This window comes from Nylanderia fulva, unplaced genomic scaffold (genome assembly GCF_048542155.1).
Source record: "Nylanderia fulva isolate GAGA-0341 unplaced genomic scaffold, ASM4854215v1 Scaffold9, whole genome shotgun sequence".
Classification (NCBI taxonomy): Eukaryota; Metazoa; Arthropoda; class Insecta; order Hymenoptera; family Formicidae; genus Nylanderia; species Nylanderia fulva.
The window spans coordinates 2434339-2448849 of NW_028191026.1; the positions used below are offsets into that span (position 1 = coordinate 2434339).

The 14511-nt window shown below is 38.1% G+C and overlaps 1 protein-coding gene across 1 annotated transcript in view; it reads right to left on the minus strand.

Moving 5' to 3' along the window:
- LOC114946652 (uncharacterized) overlaps positions 1-14511 on the minus strand; it is a 342831-nt gene that overhangs the window by 297473 nt on the left and 30847 nt on the right. Inside the window, exon 2 of the mRNA XM_085489873.1 lies at positions 11472-11513. The gene's annotated coding sequence lies outside the window, so the exon portion shown is untranslated. The remainder of the gene's footprint in view (positions 1-11471; positions 11514-14511) is intronic.

The following is a 14511-nucleotide window of genomic DNA, read 5'->3' on the forward strand; positions in this document are numbered from 1 at the left end:
TTGTACTCAAAAACTATATTTAATTTTATATGTAATTTTTACTAGAATATTTTCTCCATGCAGGTCTTTATTAGAAAGATTCTTATTTATATTTATTTAGTATCATTAATATCTTATCTTCTGACGCATCATTCAGATATTATTATCTAAACCCACGATTTCTTTGTGTTTGAACAGCTCGCACTTGAACTGAACAGTCTCTTGTAAATCTAAATATCTAATTTTAACAACTAATTAATTTTTACTTGTCGGGAGTTTTTGTTAGAAAAAAACTTGCGATCTCGAGATCAATTTAAATCATAATAACATAGCCTCTCATCTATATATAGTTTCTTGAAAGTCCAATCGACACGACGAGCGTGCTCGTTCGTTTCTGCATGCCGCGGAGGCACGAACGATTTCCGAATCAGTCTCGATACCTCGAAGATCACCGCGTGACTCTGGCTGGAGTTTGACCCCGGAATAACTCGAACGGAACATACAGACGCGGAGAGAAATGAGGCAGGGGAAAGGAAGAGAGAGCAAGAGAGTGATAGTCGATGGAAGCGGTTCGAGATATCAGATCGTTGTCTCAACGAGAAAGAGAAAGAGAGAGAGAGTGAGAGAGGATTCCGAAGAGAGAAGATGGCATATCGGCCCCGTAGGAAGGAGCCGGTAGCCGGTAGGGATGTTCTGGTGGGTGAGCACGGCGTCCACCACATCGCTACCACCACACCGATTGATTGCTCCGATTGCTTACATTCTATCGATAAAGCGCCAGCAAACGAGTCAAACCGAAGAGAGGCGCGCGTTCCACGAATACCTGCCGCGGGTTGTTTTCTAAAGTTGCCTTTTCGGCGGGTCTTTGCTTCCTCCACTTCGATATCGACGAGAGAGCGTGTCGAAAGACGGGACATCTTTCACCTTTCAGCGGAAGACGATCGCTTGATCATATTCGGAGCCATTGCTATAGTTGTATTTCGCGACGATATACACAAATTTAGATCATCTTTTTAATTTTATTGAAAAAACTGATGTCTCCCATCTTTCGATAACTAATCAGCCGGAATCACAGGATGTTCAGCAGACTCAATGAAAAAAAATTCCCTGGCTTTTTCAGATTTTTCGAGACCAGAAATTGATTTTTTCGCTGAATTTTTAGTATTATTTTTTCCATATATATAATTTGCATATATCTATATGATAAATCAATTAAATGTTAAATCATGAAATTCTTGAGATATTCGGAAGTTGAAACAAAAATTATATAATCAATTATACAATCTGCATTATGTATGATAATCGAAACAAACATGTCACTATAAACTATTTAAATATAATCACCTCTTTTTTATTTATAATATATCAAATTTTTTAATTTTGTCTCCATCAAACACATCGAAATAAAATAACACGACGATGAAAATATAAATTAACGAACACGAGTCAAGGAAAAGTTTATATTTATTTAATTTCAAATTATCGAGACAAGTGTATAAAATAATGTGGAAAAAATCCAGATAAATAGTCAAATTTCTTCACTTTTTCCGTGACAATTCCAGATTTATAAAATTCCCTGACAATGCCCGCGGTTTTTCCAAATTTCCCTGACCGCTCTAGACTTTTTCTCCGGTAAAAATTCGACGCTGTATAATGACGGTACCAGTAGCCGAAATGACATATATTTCGATTTCATCCTACCGTGTTGTCGCTGCCGAGTACAGTGATGGATCGGTGGAAGATGTTACACGTGGATGGGAATATATACTGGTGAAAAAAGGAAGAGGAACGCGCGGTTCGAAATGTTAAATCGCTGTCACGGCCTCGTCTCTCGCAGCGATCTCGAAAGAACCTCCTCTCATAGACGGATAGCAACGATGAAGGAACGAACGCGCGCGTACTTATATAATCGCCCCCTCGGTACACACATTCTATATATCCGCGACGTCTTCTCGAAAAACTTCCAAGAGACGTCCTATGAGAGAGACGCGGCGTATAGTCTCGAAAAGAAAAGAAATGCCGGGAGAGGATCAAGAAGATCCGGGGAAACGATCGATCATCCCGACTTGAGCTTGAAGGAGGTGAAGGATAAAAATTTCACTCGTATAGCCCGTGAGAGTCCCGAAACGTTGACGCGAGGATGAGAGTCGAGGAATCTATCATCTCCCTCTGATTGTGATTTTTCTCTTTTTAAGCGCAATCTCATCGTCGGAATGCCGAGATTCTCAGAAATGCGGTTAAATCTTATTCGCGACTCTAAATCGGATTTTGATCGATTCTTTTAATTGGAGATGTATCGAAAAGGCAAAAAATGCTGACCTTTCCGATACCTTCATTATGAGATCTCGCGACGTAACGAAATGCATAAAACACCGGAGCATGGATGCATTATGCATGCATGCGCTTTGGCTTTTCTCGAGCAATGGGAGTGTCGCCAAATCAACGCCTCATCCGTGTCGTTCACGCCTCGCACGGTCTTCCAAATACGGTTTTCAAGTTGTAATTGAGACACACGTATACGCGAAATCTCTCTTTCCCGCTCTTTAGGCTCTTCTCACCCCATTTTCGTTGAATAAACGTTCTAATGTTGACCAAGATCGAAAAGTTTACTCAAAATACGACGCTCCTACATAGGAGAATAAATTATTCACGAGACACGTGGTAGAAAAAATGGCATGTTTTATGAGAAACGACAGTTTTCGCATGAAATTAAACGACGAGCCTCGACTTATTATCTATGCATATCGCATTATAAACAGCGTAATATCTCTCCTCGCGATGCTGCTCTCTCTCTCTTTTGCGCGTAGGTAGCGTAAAATCGCGCTCTCGATTGTACATATACACTAGTTATATTTTTCCACTTGGATATTCGAGTCACGCGCGTAAAACGAAAGAGGACGACGAGACAGCTCGTCGGTGTCCCGAATTACATAACAATGATACTCGATTCGTTTATACTCGGGCATTCTTACAAGAATGACTTTGGGATATGTCAAAGCTCATCTTACCCCGCGGGATACGGCGCCTAAATGGTCAAATTACAACTCGGACAAGACGAGGTTGAGCCGCGTGCGAGGTTCCTCGAAATCTCTCGTCTCTAGGTCCACGCAATGGATATATAGGAGAATTCTTTTTTGGGTAGATAAAGTATTATATATATAAACTTTCTCTCGAATAGAAAGAGCACACTTTATCGTTTACGCGTTGTTTGGTCGTTTAAACCCTTTTTTCGGTGTTCTCACGGTGGTCTCGCAGTGTAAAATATTGTTTGTAATTAATTATATATGTTTTATTTTTTGAATCCTCATATATAAAAAATTATCGTAGTCGTTTTTAAATAGATAGCTACAAAAAATGGGTAATTATATAGTATTATAATCATGACATCAAATACATTGTCAAATACATTTATTTATTTAATAATATATACTGGAATAATGAAATATAAATAAAATAATTGCATTTAATATTAAATATATTAAATAATGAAAAATAATAAATAAAATATATATACTTATAATTACAAGTCACGAGGAGAGAGAGAGAGTCTACGTCTATAATTGAAGGCTTAATCGACATGTAATTTAAAGAGCTCTGATGCATGTTCACTCAAAGAATATTAGATATTATATTCTTTTAAATAACGTTGAGAAAAATCCCGCGCATATCGTTCTCACAGAAGGAGTCTTCCCGAAGTGTCTCATGAAATAAAAACGTCACCATCGTCCAAACTACTACCCGGGAGATCGTACCTTCTCAATCGTGAGAAGCAAAACGAGACGGTGCATACCTTGACTTGAAAAAAAAAAAAAAAAAAAAATAACAATCGCGTGTCTTTTCGCATGAACGGTCTCACGATATTTCATTATCGTACGACATGAGTCAAAGTATTGGAAAAGAATGATGATCGATTTAACGTGATTTAGCGTCGTAAAGTTATAAGGATTCGAATTTTAATAATTTTTATTCGAAAGGAGTGATTCATTTTAAGATATAATATAATGTTGAATACTCAAATAAAAGTTCATAAAACTTGCTTGAAAAATATTTGCGGAAATAAAATCCTGCTATGATGTTGATGTATTTTTAAGTTGGATTAAACTGTATTGTATACAAAAATTACTTTGTCGGAGAGCAAGTCTGATAAATAAATCTCGTAGAAAAAAACTTTAATTGTACATTTCGTCAGTCTCAATCTTGATTTCTACAAATTAACGATTCGTTTTCTCTGTCTTTTTACAAAAAAAATTGTACATCAATAGTTTCTTTTTTTATCAAGAGCATTTTTTTATTTTTATCCTTACTACTACCTTTATTGCATTCCTACACGGTAAAAAACATTTCGTATTTCTGTTGAAATTATCTTGTGTAGAAATTTTTGTGTTAAAATTTTAACATACTCTTATGTTAATATAACATATTGTCGTTATGTTATTTTGACATTTGTCTGTTGAGTTAATATTCACTATTTTTAAGTGTTAAAACAACACATTTAAATGAAAATGTACGAATTTTTGCTTATATTATATTTTTTTGTGTTATTTTTTCACATATTACGTGTGTTATTTAATTACATAATTGTTTTCTGTTAAATTAACATTAAAATTAGAGTGGATAAATTGGGACATGTGAAATGTGTTAAATTTAACACAATTTTTTTTACTGTGTATCAAAATTCTTTTCAACATAATTAAGTAACATAAAAATATTTGACATACAACTGTACAAAAATTGCGTAACATAAATATTTCAATATAAACTACTGAATCTCACGACGTGAAATTTCGGTCGATTTCTACATTATATATAATTCGATTAAAAATATACATGTTATTAAGAAATTGAAGAAAAACAAGGGGCACTGAAACAAAGCAAAGTACATTACAACGGAGCGAAGAAGAATCGAATCGATTGTGCGAGTGACTGTAATAGCGTATATCAAAGAGCATTCAGCGATCCGATCGTTCGGGGCTCACATATGAGTTTCTCACGTGTCGCACGCATCGAGATTCCTCTCCCGGTTATTGTTGCGCGGAAGAGAGCGAGACGAACAGAGGGTGGGGGAGGGGCGCCTCCTCTTCGTAACAAGGAACCCCCCGTGGACGAACTAATTCTCCCGGATGACTCGCGCGGCTACGGCCCTGCGGGGGTCTGAAACAATGCGCGAGAAACGGCCCTTAAGGCCCCGCAAGACTTACAAGCCGCCGACTACGGCGTGCTTCTCTCTCTCTCTCTCTCTCGCTCTTCGAAACTCGTCGGCTATTCGCTGAATCACCTTCTGGATACTCTGTTGCGCGAGATGCGTCTCGCGAGTGCGTAGCAATGTGTATAGAAGCGGCCGCGGGGGAAAAAGAGATCCGTCGATAGATTCAGCGAGATCGCGAGGCTCCGATGAGCAGAGAGAGAGAGAGAGAGAGAGGCCCCGATAGCAACGTACGCGCAAATAATCTCGCGAACGGATACGAATCTGATGGGAGAGAGAAACGTTTCTCCTCGCATCGATTCTACTTATTAACTGCGACGGGATATTTGCGCTGCCCCGAGGGGCACACCGTGGAAAGAATCCAAGTTTATAATTTATATTAATCGCATCTTGGAAAAAAAAATCGAATTCTATACTCGAACTTTGTCGACAATGAAACTATGCGATAGAAACAATAGCGCGCGATAAGATGTCAAGGCCTCGAATATTTCGTGTTATATTGGCAAATATTTAACATGCTACCAAATAAATGTATGAGAATCAATTTTTTATCTCAAACTATTAATCTTGATTTTTACAAAATAACATTTCAAATTTCGAACGAGTAAAATGATGAAAAATCAAATCGGAAATCTTAATCGATTTTCACGTTTGTAATTGTGTAGTATGACAAATTTTTGACTTGATGCATCGATTTATTTATAATGTGAGATTCAATAATTTATATTAAAATATTTATGATACATAATTTTTGTATAATTATATGTCAAATATTTCAATGTTACTTATGTTAAAAAGAATTTTAATAGGAATGCAATAAAATAGTAATCTCTTGATAAAAAACTATTAAAAAAAGACAGAAAAAGCGAATTTAAAGATACATCATCAACTCGATTCTACGATTCATTCGCAAACAACATTTAATAGTACAATCATAAATATAAAAAAAAATGATTTCTCTCTCCTAACATAAAAGAATGAAAGTAGTAATTACAAAATTTTTTTCTAAAAAAGGGTTGACTGGATTCAGACGAGCGATAGCTTTATAGTTAACGATTAATAGATTGTTTGTGTGAAGAGAGCAACAAGTAATGAAAAAAAATAGTCGATAAACCCACAAAAATTCCTCTCTATTCCCGGGACTCTCCTCGATCGCCAAATGTCGAGGGTAAGCAACCGGGGCCAGCAACAAACAAAGGGTGCAACATCGGGGCCTCGGTAACTCGATCCGCAAAGCCATTCTCCGCCGCGTGTGCCCGCTCCTCATAGATATTCTCGTCACGTAAGACGCATATGTACGCTTGCCCTTTAATCGCGAATAGAGATCTGGCTCTCCGGGGCCTCATCGGGGCCCACTTTTCCCCGAAGCGGCACCCATCGGTCCGACCTTCGCTCGTATTTCGCCGCGTCGCGTTTCGCGTACGTTTCTCTCCGTCGAGTTACGAGCCCCGTTGCAGACTCTCCTGGTCCTTCACGACGTGCCAAGGCATGACTCGTTGATATAACCAGACGTTTGTAGCTCGACAATGCGCGAGATGCGTGGGAGCTCGCGTTTCTTTCGACTCGTACTTGCGATTTCCGCGACGATTTCGAGAAATTCGAATATTATTTTTCCGAGATATATATATATATATATTTGCGAAATTTCTAACATGTTTTGACAAAATTATATTAATATAATTAATTAATATATGGTATATATAATAATATAATAATAAAAAATTAGTAATATATTACTAATATCAACTAAACAATACTATATAAAAATGAGTAAAATAACTTCCTCTTCGCATAAGAAAAATGAAAAGAGACCGCTCAGTCATTGGTGCTTATTAAAATTTTTTTGAAAAAATCAGGAGGAAAACGTGAACATTTCATGTGCATACTCTCATCTGTTCTTTTCATCTCGTTCTTTCTTCGTTCGTCTTCCTTCTTCCCTTCTCGGAAGCTATAGGAGATTCGGACGATAACAGGGTGGATTCAACGGGTATTCACGCTCGCCCCATCACCGATCCATAAATTCGACAATTTGTCCGATCCGTCCGCGGAGTTTTGATCGCGGCCGATTCGAATCTGAACGGGCCCCATCCCTCGGGACCGATTCGGGCACAACGTGGCCCTCGCATAATTATTCCGGATACGAACGCCGCCGATATCGCCGAGATTCGCCATCAAATTCGAAAAACCTAGGGGAAAATTCTACGGAGTAGTATAATATAAAGAAAATATTTTAATATAAAAAATACATTTTACAAAAAAAAAATAAACATACGCGAAAATTTTTTGAAGCAACATTCTAGGACTATCTCACGTATGTAGGTATCGTGTTTCTCTCACGACAAAGTATAATTTGGCAGATAAAGGAGATTGTTAGTCCGGCCGAGAGAGAGAAAGGGAGACGCTCGTGACAATCGTTTCGAAAACGTGTTGGCGACACGAAATTCCTCCGGCGTTATAAAGCGGTTCACCAAAATGGCAGTGCGGTCGCTCGGTAACCGCGTCGGAGAGACGCGGCTCCTTTGTAATGTCCCGTGGAATTCCAACGCCGAAAAGCTACTCATAGGAGGCTGCTGGCTCATACACGCGGCTCTCTCTCTCTTTCGTCCGGCTTCTTCGTGTTTTATTGGGAGGGCCCCATCGCGACATAGTCGGCGCATTTTGACGGGCCCCCGCGGATCGCATACGAAATCAAGAGCCGGGGCCTGCCAGAGAGAGAGAGAGAGAGAGAGAAGAGAGGTGCCTGAGTTTTATCGCTCGAGCCGCGGCGGCAACAGACCCCGGCGACCATGTAAATTATGCGTCACTTTCGGCTACCTCGTTAGACATCAATTTCGGTTGTCCCTGTCGTGCGTCTTCTCGATATAAAATGCGTATATACGGTCGGATGGAACTATTTCGCAACCGAGTTGTCTCGAGAACGCTCAAAGGCACTACAATGGCTCGCCGCTAATTAATGACAGTCTTAACCGATTAATTCGACAGACGAAATCTTAAATTCGATGCAGGTGCAACGGGGTAAAAAATATGAAATGCTTTAAATATCATAAAAATATTCTTGCAAAATTATAGACAACAGGGTGTTCAGCAGATTCAATGAAAAAAATTCCCTGACATTTTCAGATCTTCCAAGATCAGAAATTAATTTTTTCCCTGACTTTTTAGTATTATTTTAATTTGCATATATCTGTATGATAAATCAATTAAATGTTAAATCATCAAATAAATGAAATCTTTGAAATATTTTTGTCAGCAATAAAAAGAGAGTTAAAGAAACAAAAATTTAAATCAATTATACAATCTGCATTACGGATGATAATCGAAACAAACATGTCACTCTCTGTAAACTATTTAAATAATCACTTTTTTTATTTATATTACATCAAATTTTTTAGTTTTGTCTCAATCAAACACATTGAAATAAAAAACAAGACGATGAAAGTATAAATTAACGAACACGCTGTAGATGAATCGATTTTTAACAACGCAGCTAGAAAATTAGCGTGCTGGCAGTCCAGGAAAAGTTAATATTTATTTAATAAAAAGTTTCAATCATTGAGACAAATGTGAAAATTCCAAATAAATAATAAAAGTTCGTGAATTTTCCCCGACAATTCCAGATTTATAAAATTCCCTGACAATGCCCGGATTTCCCTGACCGCTAGACACCCTGAGACAAGTAATATAGAATCGAAAAAAAAATCCCAATTTGCGACTATCGATCCGAGAAATTCGTCTCGCGATGGAATCGCGGTGGGGAGAGGAGGGCTTTGGCGATCCATAAATTATTCACGTATTATTCAGCGTAGCTTCGGCGGCCTTGGGAAAGCGGCTGTGGCCCCGCGCGCGCGATAATGCGCGCGCTAACGACTTTATCGCGTTATAGTCGGCCGCTTGCAAGCTCGCGCGGCCCCCGCAAGCAAGCGAGCGCGGGCAAACGAGGAAGGAATTATCGATCCCGCGCGGAGCACCGATGGCGCGCGCGATAAATCTTCGTAGTTCCTTCTGACACGTTTCAACGTGGTGGCCGTAAGCGTTATCTTCGCCGCATGAAATATGTCGGAAACGCTTTTCTTTCGCTGCGCGAATATCGCAAGCTCACGCTCGCGCACGTGCGCTTCGAACACGGCACATTCGCGAAATGGCTTAAAACGAAAGAGAGAGAGAGAAAAAAAAGGAACGCGAGATTATGCGGCGCGTTTGTCTTCCGACACGACTGATCGATAGTACATTAGTAATATAACTTCATTTCTCGCTCGGGTACATAATACAAACACGAGGACGCACGACATCGCGTGTCCTGCCGTCGCTCTCTCGTCGATCATGTGCTTTCTACGCGAACGTTCTATTTGATATAAATGTGGCTTTTTTATTCTCCTCATAATATTTCGGCTCGGTAACTTGAAACGTTATCGGATACATCGTGCGCCTCGTGTAAGCGCAAAAGTCTCTCGTGCAGCCTTAAATCAGCCGAGTGGAAAGGCATTTTTTTCTTCGACCTTGCCTCAATCGAGGAGTGAACTTTCGGAATACAAAATCAAGACTTCAAAAAAAATTTCATGGATTCTATTCGCGGAATCTATTATTTAATTAATACGCTATTGACCGGTTTAAAATATGCTGCGTGAAACATATAATATCAATTTCTTAAACCTCCCAAAAGTCGAAAAGAAGTTTTAATTTTAAAATGGTCAGTCAATTAGCGAAAGATGTACTATTTCATATAACACTGTTATGAAATTATATAGTGGCTCGATTAGAGCCTCTTGCATATATAATTTAATTATATATAGTATGATTATTACATTGTTTTCTGAGATAATTTGACAGCTGGATTAATCTAGGAAAGATGTCGCAAAATAAAAAGCGCGGAGCATCTTTTTTAGTAGCAATCTATCGGTTACGAAGGGAGATGCATCTCGTAATTTGCCGACACATCGTAAATCGACTCTTACGAGTGGAAGGGGAGGAAAATAAATCTGCAGGAGTTCGCGGGCGACGCGAAAAAAGTCACGAGTGTCCGCGGTCACGTAAAAAAAGGAAAAAAAATCCGTACCTCCGTTCTCTCATCGCGCGGTAATTTAATAACGCGCACAGTCTGCCCTATCGCGTTACTTGGAGTTACTTATGCAACGATGCGAGATGACCGCGACGAACGGGGACGCAGAAAATTTAGATGCGCGCCGCGTGGAGATATTACAACGCATCCTGACGAAGGCGGAATAATGTCGCGAATACGGCTAATAACTTTCTCTCGCTCGGCATTAATAATGTCGCCGATGTTAGGCACACCTGGCGAAACGTCGCTAAAACGTTAATCGATCGCAACGAGAATGGAAAATGAGAATCTTTTATCGCACCCAATTAAAATAAAATTTGCACATCGTGAAGAAACATATCATTAAGATTCAAAAGTTGTTGAAACGAGATATGTTGGTCCCGCAAAAAAAAAAAAAGAAGATACCTATCTATATTTTATTACTGTACTATTTCTGTATTATTTATATTGTTTCATACACTTGATAAAATAATAGTATAGTAATAAAATATAGATATATCTTTTTATATAGAAATAACGTAATATCGTCTCTGCAACTTTGAAATCTTACAATGACTTTTCTTCACGATTTTATTTTAATTGAAAATAGATGCTCCTCAGTTTTTCCATTATATAAAAAAATATTGACGAAAAAATATCAAGAGACTAGTTGCACAGATACGAATATTTTCTTATACTCTGGGAAGATTTCGCTCTTGAATTTTTTTTCCCCGAAGACGCAAACTTTTCGTCGAGCCGCAACGAGGGAATTTCATGCATGGGAGCGTATATAGCGAACGTTTAATATATAAATATGTAAATAACGCGCCATGAGAGTATCTCTGGCCGGGACCACAAACTGGTGGTGGCGGCTAACTTATGGCAGGGACCAGGAAGACCGGCTATATACGGTTCGGTCATCCATAATGGTGTGTTCCTCACTGCGAATCTATCGTCACGTTTTATAAGCTCTCGCATGCATACACACGAATTATATCCCAACGATAAACGTCTCGGAGCCACTTAGTACCTCATTCAGTTGATATTCAACGATCTTCATAGGTGTATACGAAGCTGATTTCTCATTTCGAACAAAGAACTATTTGTTTAAGTTATCAAGAGTTCTAGAGCTATTGAAAATTAAGCCAAATCTATTAATTATGTATGAATTTTCACGAAAAAAAATACGCCAGCTTCATACATCCTCATTAGCGCTACAGAGATGTATTGTAAAATAAACATTTTCTCACTCACCGATATTCACGAATGCCGGAGTGTAGTACGCAGCAAGTTTATCTGAAAGCAAAATATTCAAATTATATATATATACATGTGTGTGTTTAGCAGTTTAGAAAAAATCAGATCAGGTTAAGTTATGTTGATCATTGACACATATTTTGCATCGAATTTAGCGCGTACGATACTATGAATGATTTAATATCAATATCTAATTAAAACTCGAAGGAGAAAAGATATAGCTTTAGAATTAAGTATATATATTAATACAATATTAAAAAATATATCTAATATATACACATATTATATATGTATATATATTTATAATTTTAATTATATATATATTTGTATATATTATTTATATATTATATTATTATTAATTTAATTCTCGAAAATCAACTGACGTCTCATCTCAATATCTATAGATATAGATATCTTTATTTTAGCTTAATATTTTTTGCTTTTAGAAGGCAGAACTCTTTTTAAAACTCATGTAGAACCATAAAATATTTTAATTCTGATAATAGCTAGAGCTATCTGTTTAAACTATTGTAGAACTATTGAAAACAAAGCCAGAAGTCTTAATTATTTATGAACTTCCACGAAATCAGATGCTGGCGCATTAAATGTCTCTTAAATGATATTTAAGAGCAAGTTCTCGTCCTTTTCTCTCTCTCTCTCTCTCTCTCTCTCTCTTCTTCCTCCGCTACTTCTATAAACCTATTCTCTGGACAGATTCTATTATCTCTAATTATTTCGTTATGAATGTGAAAATATTAATTATAACCGGTACACGGTGTAATAAAAGGAGAAGATAATTTCGCGAAAAATCAGGGCAGCGAGATGATAGCCTCGTTCTATTAAAATCCAGCATTTTTCTCATCGAACGTGACTGATAAGCCAGCAAAAGGCAAAGTCTCGCGTGAGTAGGCAATTCGCGTGACGTTTGCAAGCATTACTATCCGGCCCTGACCTATTCTTTACATGAGTTTCGATCGTTTTAGCCGATAAAAGCTCGCGGTTATGGACCAGAAACGACTTTACACATTTATATTTTACTCCGAGAAAAAGATTAGTATCGTCAAACTTATTTTATTAAATAAAAAAAATTATTTCCTCAAGATATAAGAGAGAAAATATGGATGCTGCGAAAGAACCATTTATATATTTCGCGGTGCAAAACTAAAACTCAAAATTGTTTCGTTTATTTTCAATTATTCCTTTTCTGCTCCGAGAAAAAGATTAGTATCGTCAAATTTATTTCATCAAATAAAAAAAATTATTCCGAAGAAATATAAAAGAGAAAGTGAAAATATGGATGCTGCAGAAGACCATTGATATATATTTCGCGGTGCAAAAATCAAAATAAAAATTTCCTTTTATTTTCAATTATTTCAAAATCGCAAAAATTAGGATATATTATTCTGACGCAAGACGCAACCTGAAAATAAGCAGCGGAAACAGACCGAGGACAGTTCGAAGTCGACTCGAGAAGAAGGAATCGACGGCGGTTGACAATAGTTTGGCCATCGGCGAGACGGCGGACCGGCGTGCTCGAGGAGCCCGGGTCCGTCACAATAAAAGATCTTCGACAGTGGATGTGACAAAAATGAATTGTTATATTGTTTTAACAAATGAAGAGGGAGAGAAGAGACGAGAGAGAGGCGGAGAGGGAAAAGAGAGGCCGTCGCGTCGGGACGAAGAAAGAGACCGTCCTTTTTTTTCCCTCCATCCCTTCGCCCGCGATCTCCTCGTCGTATTATATGTATCTGGACCCGTGCTCTTCCCAGCCACTACGCCGATCCGCTCCCTCACTCTCTCGATGTTTCTCTCTCGCTTGCTCCCGCAGAGCCTTCGGCTGGTTTTGCGGAGCGCGCGCGAAGCACGTGTTTTGCCAGTTCCTATTGTTTCCTGTATGATAAATGACCGCGTGGACCTCTCGCCGACTCTCCGACTGCATACGCCTCGTTTCAGGCCCTCGATGGCTCGATAGATCGCGAAGGAGGCGCTGCGAAATTCGAGAGGCGAACGCGGAGGCACCTACGGTATGGCGGTTTGAAAAAAAAAGTAGAGTAGAAAACAGGCAATGACGTGTGCGAATGAAGTGATGGGATCCCTTTACAAGCTTAGGATAAGCGAAAACTTTTCAGATAACTTATACAGTTAGACAATTCCGCCCGATTAAACCCGATTGACTCTGGTATACTAATAATATATCGTGTTAATTTTTTTGATAATTGATATATCAACGAAATATATTACGAGAAAATGGTAAAACAAAAATGCACGTTCTGTCAGATAATATCTCACATTGTGCAGTAAATTGATGGTTAAAAGATTTTATAGAAAACTTAATTGCCACTATATAAGAAAATAATTTTATTGTACTAGAGCGAGAATGATTACGTAATGTATCGATTGATTAGAGATTCTATTTAACGATATACGTCGCATTACGATTGGGAGGCATACATTAATCTGTTCAATGGACTAACAGCGTGGCTTGTCATTTTAACGCGACGTCACGCGAAAAGGCAATCTACCGATTATTCAGAAAAAAACACAGTTCGCTCGAGGTAATAATAACTAATCAATTATGTAACGTGCCGCCATCTAATTAGAATTGCACAACGCCTACAGTATAGTTGGTTACAAATAAAAATTAGATATTTTTTTATGTATTTTATGTATGGCAAGATATTATAAGAAATACAGAGAAAGTTAAATTAACTTGAATATAATGCAGTGCCAAGAATTTAAATTAAAGAGAGAAAAATTAAATTCATAGCTTGCGCGAATTAAATATTTAAGACTTGTACTATTACCTCGTAAATTATTTCCCCGACGCATATACGATAATGTGAAAGGACTTGAAGTCCATTTCTCAATAATAACACGCTTGATTTTTTTTCTCCAACGAAATACATTTGACGTAGAATTATCGGCTAAACCGCGAACGTGGATTCAGTTAGAACTGTCGACAGGAACGAGCCCCGAGAGTCTTAACGCGCCTTCCGATTCTCGAGAGAAAATATCATCGCGCCCGCGATAAGGCTCT